At 42.5% G+C, this 10,935-nt stretch overlaps 1 long non-coding RNA gene across 1 annotated transcript; it reads right to left on the reverse strand.

Annotated features, from left to right (window-relative positions):
• Positions 1–614: 614 nt before the first annotated feature.
• Positions 615–10,105, reverse strand: LOC119898450. Its single transcript, XR_005443543.1, has 5 exons — positions 10,077–10,105; positions 9,729–9,803; positions 2,546–2,583; positions 2,215–2,272; positions 615–997 (listed from the first exon to the last, which is right to left on the reverse strand). It is a non-coding gene; the product is annotated as an uncharacterized LOC119898450 (long non-coding RNA).
• Between the last annotated feature and the right edge of the window lie 830 nt (positions 10,106–10,935).

Raw genomic sequence — 10,935 nt, forward strand, 5'->3', positions numbered from 1 at the left:
CTATCGCCTCTATTTCCACAAGCAACCTAATTAGTCCTAAAGAGAGGAAAGCTGACAAGCAGAGTAGAGAGGCAGAGAGAGAAAAGACCAGCTATCATGTCCATTTGTGTGGGTTTGGAACAGCAATTGAATGTGTTTGTGTGTGTCTGTGTACGGATGTATTTCTCCCCCTGTTTTTCCCTTTCTTTTTGTTGTTGTGTCCTCACTCTTTCATCTCCTTTTTTTCCAGAGAAAGAAAGCCTTCAAAGGAGCGATTGTGCAGGGCGGCTGAAGTGGTCTGTGGTAAAGCGGACAGCGAGCAACACAACAAACATGGCTGGCACTAATCAGGGCCCCGCTAATGTAAACAATGTCATTTTTTGCCCTTAATGAGCCAATTTTCCGCAGATACGAGAGGGCTAACAATTGGGGCAGCGCCTTGATGTGATTCATCTGAAGGTTTGTTTGTGATCGCTGGCACTTTTTGTTGGAAGCCCTGCGCCCAGCTGCTTTCATCTAACCCTGAAAAGGGAGAGCCACGACTCACTTGGGTACAGAGGGAGGAGGGAATAAAAATAATAATTTCTTTTCTTTCCCTTTTTTTTAGAAGACAACCACCCTCCCCCTTTATTATAAACTCGTCCTAATCAGCTGACCGGCCCCCTCTTTTTTGTCTCCCTCCCCTTTAGCCCAACACACACTTCTGTGAACATGCATACATATACAAGAGCGAAGGAGCATCATCCATGAGGGATAAAAAAAAATGAGCATCATTCGTGCTGGGTGTCTATGGCGATCAAATAGCGAACTCATTAAAAGGCGCCCCGGTGTGCGAGCGGTGGACACTGACAGGGCCTTCATTAACATGGTGCTGACAAAAGGTGAGGCAGACCAAAGAGGCAGCCGGCGGGCCAGGTGTGTGTGCCGCGGCGCCTTTCAAGATGGCACCATGGCCAGAGGCAGGCGAGATGGCAAGCACACTCCATCAAATGGCATACTGACCAAGAACAAGCTGGTTCTGTTGAGAGAGAGAAATAAAGAGAGACAGAGTCAGATAGAGAGAGAGAGAAAGCTTTCACTGTGCACTAAAACCTCCAAACTTCCCATCTGCTATAAGCTAATCCTGTCATTTTATCTGCAAGCAATGATTCATTTCATAAAGCAGATCAAATCTTTCAATGAAAGTTCCTGGACCAGGAAAACATGTCTTGCTGTGCTGATTATCATAATAAAGTGAACTCTTCAAAGTTCAGCACAAGGCCACAAAAAACACAAATAACAAAAACAAAACAGGAAAGCAGAAAGAGAAAGAGAGGGGTATTGATGTAATGAAGGTAGTCAAAGGTAGTGACCAAAGGCAATACATCGCCCCATGTCCAGGCCTATTCCAATCAATCACTGGAGCTGAAGTGAAGTCAACTCCAGGCTAGTCAGTCAGCTAGGCCCACAAACATCCACATATATATATATATATATATAATATATATAATATATATATATACACACACACACACACACACACACACACACACACACACACACACACATACGCACATACACACCTCTGTCTGCCTCTCTGGCCATGAGTCAGGGGCCCTCTGGGGCCAACCACACATACACACACATTGCACCTGCTGGGCCCTGCAGTTACCAGCTGTCAACTCCACGTGTTCTGTGCCGTCTGTTTAGTGTGTGTGTGTGTGTGTGTGTGTGTGTGTGTGTGCGTGTACACGCGCCTGTGTGCGTAAGAGTAAAGGGTTGCGAAAAGTTACATGCCTCAGCTGGACCATGAACTGAGAGGAAGAAAGTGATGAGGGACCTTCAAGGACATTTAACTGCATTCAACAAATGTTCAAACAAAACCAAATTAACTAGCTTGGTTTCTGGTTCAAATTAATTTATAATAGATAAAGTAAATAAAAACAGCTGCATGTTTTTAAATAATAATGGAATAATAATGGATAAGACTCAACTTTTCTAAACCCATGTAAGAGCGCTGAATCCTTAAATCAAGCTGTGGAGATTAATGGTTTTGACGGAGACAGTAACACACTGGGAAAGTTCCCAAAGATCAGGCTAAATGATATAAAACTGCCTTCCATAAAATCAGCTCTTCATATACTGATGAATCAATTAGTCGCTTAAATCATTAGTCGACCTGATTAAAAAAAATTGTTAGCAATACTGATAATCAATTAATTGTTAAAGTAATAGACCAAGCAAATGTCAACCTACCAAGCATGTCAAACACTGACTAGATCCCACTTCTGAAACGCAAGGATTGGCTGCTCATCTGTCGATTGGAAAAAGCAAGTAATTTAAAGACATCACCCTTGTCTCTGGGAACTATGTCTTAGACTACAGAGACTATATGTCTTTCTACTATGTTCAGGCATTTTATAGACTAAACAATTCACTAATTACTGAAAAAAAAAACTCAACAAATTAGCTAGTTACTACATGATATACATCAAAAAGTGATACAGTAAAAGCAGAAATAAGCATTAACCAGTAAAATGGATAGTTTTGGTGTAAAAAATAACACATTACACATTACATTGTTTACCTCGAAGGCATGACCTTAATCCTGAGCTCCCTCCACCTCTGTAAGGGACAGAGAGATAGGAAACTAGGCTCAGGCAACAATGAATAACATGTCTGTTTTGGGGGGGGGGGAATCAATAATGTGTTGTGATGTGAAACTGATTCCCCACTGGATTTCACTGTGCTCTGTGCAAGCTTATTCTCTGTGTGGCCCTAAGGTAAATAGTGTACTTTGTTACAGTGTGTAGCAGTAAGCCTTGGAGACCTGTGCAGCGATTAAGCCGTACTGGAGCACATTAGCCCAGGCCATGTCATGGCAGGCTGAAACAGGCCTGGCATGGAAGGGAAAAGGATGAAGGGAGGGCTATACCAGAGGGAAGGAAAGAAAAAAATGGGATCAAAAGAGAGTAAATGAACTAAAAACAGGACAGGAGGGCAGGGCGAGGAGAGGAATGTGAGGGAAGAGTAAAAAAGGACAAATATTAAACAAGAAAGAAAGAAAATGAGAGAGGAAAAAAGCGTGACAGTGAAATGACATGTGTGTGACTTCATGTCATACAGTTTGTGTGTGCATCGTCATACAAGACTTCACTCCTCCACAGAAGCATTTTCACACCCAGAGAAAGACAAGATGAGCAAGCGCAAGACACTTTGTAGTGTCACTGCTGACAGTAAAGCAAAAGACAGTAGGGATGGCTAGCAGGAGTGATAGAAGGGTGGTTAAAGAGAGGATAACAGAGACACGACAGGAGTGGAGAGAGTGACAAATTCCCTGCTGATGGCTATTTACAGGCTATTCCTCCTCACGGCAGAAACCTGAGGCCTCAAACCCCTTTCTCATTTCCCCCTCTTTATTTATCCCTCTCCTTCCTTCTGTGGGAAATTTGTCACTTTTGCATAATGGTACTATATACTGATGTGGAGTGGTGTGAGGCGCTGGTGGAAGCGTGGTGGCAATATGCACAACCCAAGGTGTGATGGAGAAAGTGGGGACAGGTAATGGAAGAGAGGACAGAGAGAAGTTGATAGCAGCAATTCCTTCCTCAATCTCTGAGGGAAAAAAAATCACTGACCATCTTCCTAAACCCACAACCCCCCTTTCTTTTTCTGTCCCCCTTTGCCCCCGTCGACCACCTCTCCCCTCCATCCCTCCCTCTTGCACACCCCTCCTCTCTTTCACTCTCTCCTTTGCCTCTGCACACTCTCCACCCCCCCCCCCCCTCCAGGAGGCAGTTGTCAATCAAGTGCGTCTCCCACAATCCCTCTGGAGCTCATTGTGCCTGCGGTCGCTGGCGGAGGCAGGCGTTGTGAGGCGGCGGAGAGCCGCAGATGGAGGGAGCCCTGTCAATCATTGTCACTAATTATTAATTTCTGTCACTCAGGGCCCCGTGGCAGCCACGTAGCGGGGGCCTCTCACACGCTCTGTCTCTCCCTCCTTTCCTTCACCATCCTCCTCTCTGACTCATTCAGCAAGTAGGTCTGCATCCCTTTGTCCCTCCCATGTTCAGTCCCTCTCTACCTCCCTTGTCCCTCGTTAAAGTCTGGCTCTCCTTCGCCTTTGCCTCTTTCGTTCGGGTCGCCTGTTGTTTCCATTTCTCTTCCTTCCCTATCTCACCCTGCAGGCTGCTCTCTCTCTCTTTCCCCACTCTCCCTCTCAACACTCCCAGGGTGAGACAATTTGGTATGCCACCCCAGCCACAAAAGTTCAACCTTTCATTATGTGGTGCACGTGCACTAAGAACTGCCCCCTCTCCCCTCCTCTCCCCTCCCATCATCAGGTCAGTCCCCTTGACTCTCTGCTGCCTTTTAATTGTATTCTGCCCTCCACCCCTCTCAGCCTCTCGTTTTCCCCATCTCACCCACCAACACACCACGTGTGACTCCTTCTCTAATTCCTTGAGAATCCCAAAAGACATTAAAAAGACCTGCTTGGCATTTTTTTCTTCTATTTTTTTTAGCTCAGACTCTGCAGGTCTCTGCAGAGGTTCTGATTTGATTTGGTGAACTTGGTGTTTTCAATTTGCACACCGACGCTTGTGCCTGTGATGGCGGCTAATGAGGGAGGTCAGACCCACATGTAGCTGCGGCTGAGAACGGGACCGGTCCACTCCACTAAGGGTTCTGATCCGCTCCCACCCTCACCTCATTACCAGAGGTGGTGGGCTGGGAGGCAAAGAAGAGAGAGGAAGAGGAAGAGGAGGAGGGGGGGTTTGGGGGGGGGGTGATTTCGAGTGAGAGCGCACACACACACACACACACACACACACACAGTCGTTCACATATATTCATGAAAACACACTGCATACACATCTAAATATTCCCATGCCATGTAAGCACACCCAAATGCATGCGCTAACTCACGCTGACATCACATCATTATACACACACTCATATGCATTCACATCAAACATACACACATACACCTTTCACTATACTGTATATATACACACATACATTCATCTTATAATATGCCCACAAAAACATTTTCAATCACAAATATGCATATGTAAACACATAAATACAGTATCTCTTATCACATACCTGCTCATTTACATACTTGCAATTGGAAACATGCATTAAATAATACATGTACCTTGTTCGTTGATAGTCAGTTCACTCTCCCTTACAGTCATTTCACAATGTACATGAACACACATATGCATGATATCACAGAGTCTGGTGTACCCACTCTCCTTTAAACACACACACTATATACATTTTCTCCCCCATTTCTTCCTCCAGGATTACTATTCGTGACAGACCTGTGCTGCTCTAATGAGGGGCCGAGGAAGAGGCCAGCTGGACACCACTGATCCTTCACCTCCCACCTCCCTCCCATTCCTCCATTTATACTTCTTTCCACCCCCCCACCCCCCCCCCACACACACACACACACACATCCATCCATGTGCCCTCACTACCCCCTGCATGCCCCACAGTCCTGCTCTGCATACAGCCATTAGCACCCCTCTACCCCTAACCTTCTGTCTCTGCACCTCCACCTCCCTCCCAGAGCCTGTCTGCCTCTGTCTCCTCTCTTTCCTGTCGCTTGCTTTTCCTCAGCACCTGTCACTTTTCCCTGTCTTCCCATCTCTGTTGTTTTTTCCCCCCTCTCGTCCTCTATCTCTTCTTCTCATCTCCTCTTACCTGTCACTGTCTTTCTCTTCCCATCTGATTGTCTCTTTACTCCCTTTATCTATCCATTCCTTTCTCTCTCTGTTGCCAACCTCCTTTCTCTGCCTCCCTCTATGTGTGTGTGTGTGTGTGTGCGTGTGCATTCAGCACCTCAGTGGAGACAGGGTTTATTGGGGTAATGCATTTATCACTGCAGCAAGCCAGGGCCTCACCTCCTTCTTTGAGTCAGTGAGTAATGAAAATGGGATCACTTCTGACAACACACACAGACTCACACAAATGCACTCCTGCGCGCACACACACAAAACACAAAAATGCACAGTCGTGCTTACTGCAAAAAAAAATAAATGCACAGATTTTAACACACAAGCAGATATACACCAATGCCATCAACCCAACCCCAAAAATATAACCATACTTAAGTGATGCTTATGAGTACACACTCAGGTATTATATATTTCACATGAATTGGCAACTTCTAATTAAATTTTTTTACATTATATAACTGGTTCTTTGTCTTTGATAAATTGCGAAGAAAAGTGTTGCTTTGTAGTTAATTGATTACTCCGAGCATCCAGTAATATAATTATAATAACAGTTGCTTTAATTACACGGAGATGAGGCACACAAGTTGGAGACTTTCCATGTTAAACTGTGAGAAAGAGTAATGGTTGTGATACAGCCTAAATCACAATAAAGAGGAATATTTAAATATGTTCTGAAATGCCCCTGAATTACCTTCTCATCTACCAAGAGGTGTGTAATATTGTTTACTTTATTGTCTCTTTGGAGGGTAGAATACAAAATATAACATGGAAGCTATAAAGACTTTCAGGTTAGAAAGATGTTTACATTTCAACATATTTACTGTCATCATCATTAAGTGACTAAATGAAGGTGAGCTGAGAGAAGTAGAAAATCTTATAGGTATCCTTACATTAAAATAAGGACACCTATAAGATTCATGTTTGAAACTACAGAACAGTCATTAGCAAGTTTTTCCACATTTACTGGGCTTTGATCAGTTCAGAGGGATCCAGTAATTCCCTTATAAATTGCAAAGAACCATTTCATCAGACTTTTTGCAGCAGTTTTCAGCCAAACAATCTGCTCCACACTAACATCAAGCTGATTGTTTTAATAAATTACAAATAGCTGTGCATCACTGTTTGCTAAAACTCAAAGTTTGCAATAATATTTTTGTATATCATGATTTCAATATACATTGTAATATACTTTTTTGGGTAAATTCAATTGTGAAATTGTGTCAAGATAAAATAACTAGATTGACAAGTCTGTCTTTGGTTGCTTTAAATCGAGGTATTCCATCACATTTATGCTGAAATCCAAATTGTACTCCAATTCTTTTATCTCTTTCTTCTTCTATGTGTTTGTTTAACTAGCCTATTCATCTGCATATACTGTTTTATTTTCCTTTCTTTTAAAATAATAATTTTTGTATGTCTGAAAGAGATAATAAATACTGGAGACTTTAATGGTAAAAATAATTAAATTGTATGGAAAATCATATCATAAAAAATGTGCAAATATTTATGGGTAGAGTCCAAATAATACTGAGGTCAGTACTGTTATCAACAACTGAATGTTTAAATTTACAAAACAAAATACCAACAGCATAACTTGGCAGTTATCTCTGATGCCACACTATTCGTGACACTATTTCTAACCTAACTCAAATGATCTATAAAAAGCTGACAGACGATTTTTAGGTTGGGATCTCTTCTTGAGTACATCACTTCACTGCTCACAGTAGCTACTCAATCATTTTGCACTAGCAATGTCTGTTAAGAATGCACTTCATGTTGTTTCTATAATAGGATCAAGTTGGAAACCTTAAAGAAAATCTAAATGATTGTTTTTTATGTTGCACTGCTTGTGCTACAAATGAAACCTTGATTAACGACACCAACCCTAATGCAACATCCAATTCAATTCAAGCAACACTTTTCTTTTGTCCATGAACATGCAATTAAATTTAAAACTCTAAATTTCAGGTGGAATCAGAAGGCAACATGTCCAGATATTGAAGCCATAGTTTTCTAGGAAGAAAGGAAGCAGGTAAGGATCAAGTGTTAATGGCCAGGGGTGCCTGTCTAATCCCATTTGGTCTGGCAGTGTCGGCAGGGTGGGGGAGGTCTTCACCAATTTAAAACGATACCGTCACCACAGGTATTCCTGCTAGGCTCTGACTGGCCTTGACAGAACAAAACATCGCTGCAGCAAACAACTCAAGCACCTCCCACTACATCAAACTCAAGAGGACAAGGTCAGATCAGCAGCAACATAAAGTTTAATCTTAGAAAACAAACTTCTCTTCGAACTGCACCCTGAAACACAGTGTATCGTAGATGAGAAGAGCGTTGCTAATACACCAAGTGGTGCGTGGAGAGCCTAAGTCAAAGGACTGCTGACTAATGTGCCGAAATGGTTGGAAATACTCTGTGGTATTGCAGATGGCAGAGGTATTTGTTATTCATATGGCCCTCAAGGTGCATCCACAAGGCTAGCGAAAAAAGTGTGTGTCTGCACGTGCATGTGCGGATGTCTATGTGTGTATGCTTTTGTGAGTGTGGGTGTGTGTGTCTTGTGCTTCATCCACACTGCTGAGGATGCCATTAATGCTTGCTGCTGATCGCCCTCCCACATTTAAATAACAATAGTGCAGTCAGAGAAAGCATTGGTGTGAATCCAACCCGCAAAACACCCAGGAGCTGCAGGCCCCACGCCCGCTGTGTGTGAGCGTATGCGCGTGTTTGTGTATGTGTGAGTTTAGTTGCACTCGCTTGTGCTCAAACATCCACATACATGCGAGTCTGAGAAAAAAATAGTAAGCCAGAGACAGGAAGAAGAGAGAAAAGACAGTGGGAGAGAGGGAGGCAAGCTGCAGCTGTGTCTAAAATACACATAGTCACTGTGTTGCGCAGATAGGTTGTGCGATGGAAACTACAGGTCCAGAGAGCTGCACCATTAGCATGCACTAGTGGCCCTGGATCCTTCAGTGGATAAGCTGCCTGTCTTTTAAATTGAATATAGGTGGCCAGAGTGCTAACTGTAGGGTATCAGTCTTATTTGTCACCTCAGAAATAACAATATTTCATGTTTTCCTCTTATTGGGGCTTCATTAAAACCATCAATGTTGGTACTCCATCAGGCACAGCAAATAACAGCAGAACATTAAGTCAGTTTCTGTCATTGTTATAATTTGGACAGCACATTATGAGCATCACCGAGCACACCAACATTCAGTGAGTGAGCTCACACAAATAAACATCAGAGAAGATGACAAGGAACAAGAATATCAAAACAAGCAGCAACACAAGAGATATCAGTCCTACTGTTTCCTAGCTACTAATTTCCAGCATCAAGTCCACCCATCTATGTATCCATTATCTATACCTGCTAATACTGTGCAGGGCAGCAGGAGTTGGACATTATTCCTGCTTACATTGGGAGGATAGATCACTAGCCTGTCACAAGGCTGATATAGGCCTACACAAAAAAAAACATCCACATCTACTAGACACCTTGAGCCACCACTTATCCCTATATGGATTTGGACAGTGGGAAGAAACCAGACATCCCATGCAGACACAGCAAGAACATGTAACTGCACACAGAAAGGCCTCAGCAAGAGATCAGCAAGGTCCCATCCGTCTAATATTTAATTATAATCCATTTAAATATAATTCTAAAAACACAGCTAATCATCAATGTGCTGTTGCACATTCACAAGCACCAAGTTAGCATTAAATATCTTTTCTACAGCAGATACTTGTCATAGAGAATCACAGGCGTTACTGACTGACTGTCCCAATAGCCATGACAGTGTAACAATAAGCATGCACATTACTAGGACCTTGAAACTAAAGCAGCTAAATGGAATCATTAATTTTATTAGTTACACCTGTGCTTCTTCTACTGTGACATGTCTTTCATGAAAAATGTCCACTTCTCTGACACCTAATTCCATGGCAATTTGGCAAAAACTGATAAACCCAACAATAATGCTGAAATATAAGAATAGTGTGAACCACTTTGAGGGTACTTACCATAAATGTCCCTTCTTTATGGATGAATTTGGCCCCTCTCCTCTTCAAGTGACAGTGGTGTTTATAACTGTCCACCTGTGAAATATAACTTATACCTTTAAAATAAACTATTAACAGTTCTTGAGCTAGCTTGCAAGTTGTAACTCTAGTTTGACTTCTTTACCCACCACTAAAATGTATTTTCTTATGGAGCTAATTAGCGCCGAAATTAGCGCACCAAAAATAATTCTCTGTGCTTGTCGTAATTTAGCTAGCCTAGAAGCTGGACTGTCCTCCCTGAAAACGAAGCTTTTATTAACATGCGTTTGATAAATCTTGTTGGGACAAAAGTTGAAAATACAAACTCACTTCTCAGCAATATCCATCCATCCATCGTCAACCGCTTATCCTGCGTACAGGGTCACGGGGGGCTGGAGCCAATCCCAGCTGACATCGGGCGCAAGGCGGCTACACCCTGGACAGGTCGCCAGTACTTCTCGGCAACAGTTCGGGAGAATTCAAGTCTGTACTTCAACCTGTAAGTAAAAGTAGACACACGTCTCCCTCAGACCAGGTGGGGCAGATGAAGCCCCTTTGGTTACAACCTGTGTAAAGGTTGTAAAAGTCCAAGATGGCGTATAATCCTGCTCCTTGCTTAGTGCTGAAGTAACACTGGTCGCTGGATAAAATAGTTAGTCTTTTCCTATTGATTCTGCCCATTTTCCAAGCTGAATGGTAAGCCTTAAATGTGAAGACTATGTCATTTTAATTTAGATGAAAAACAACACATTACTACTACTTTAGTTAGTATTATATTCAACAAGACTCACTAGACTCTGTCAAAACAAACAAATGTAACTTTTTTGTTCATTTATTGCAGAATTAGTCAACTGTTATTTGTCTTTTATATTATAGGCCTACATAGGCCTTCATATAAGCCTATGTATAATATAAAAATTTATATATATTATCCCTCACCCCCAGCCAGAACTCTGGATGTGCACATCCTCAACTTTTTGTGTGTGTGACTGTACAATGCACCTTACATTTACATAACACCTATATTATGACCCTTGTTCTTTCTGACCTTTAAATAAACAGCAACTGCATCTCAGCCCCACAGTGCATCTTCCACACACTTTATATATAAAGCTGACTCATTGTTTGTAGTTTTTGTGGACTGGAGGGTGCATCTGATAAAGTGGATACAGAGTGGACATGCAAGATA

The sequence above is a fragment of the Micropterus salmoides genome, unplaced genomic scaffold (genome assembly GCF_014851395.1).
Source record: "Micropterus salmoides isolate LMB-PRFRI ecotype aquatic unplaced genomic scaffold, ASM1485139v1 Ms_hic_scaffold_1136, whole genome shotgun sequence".
Taxonomy (NCBI): domain Eukaryota; kingdom Metazoa; phylum Chordata; class Actinopteri; order Centrarchiformes; family Centrarchidae; genus Micropterus; species Micropterus salmoides.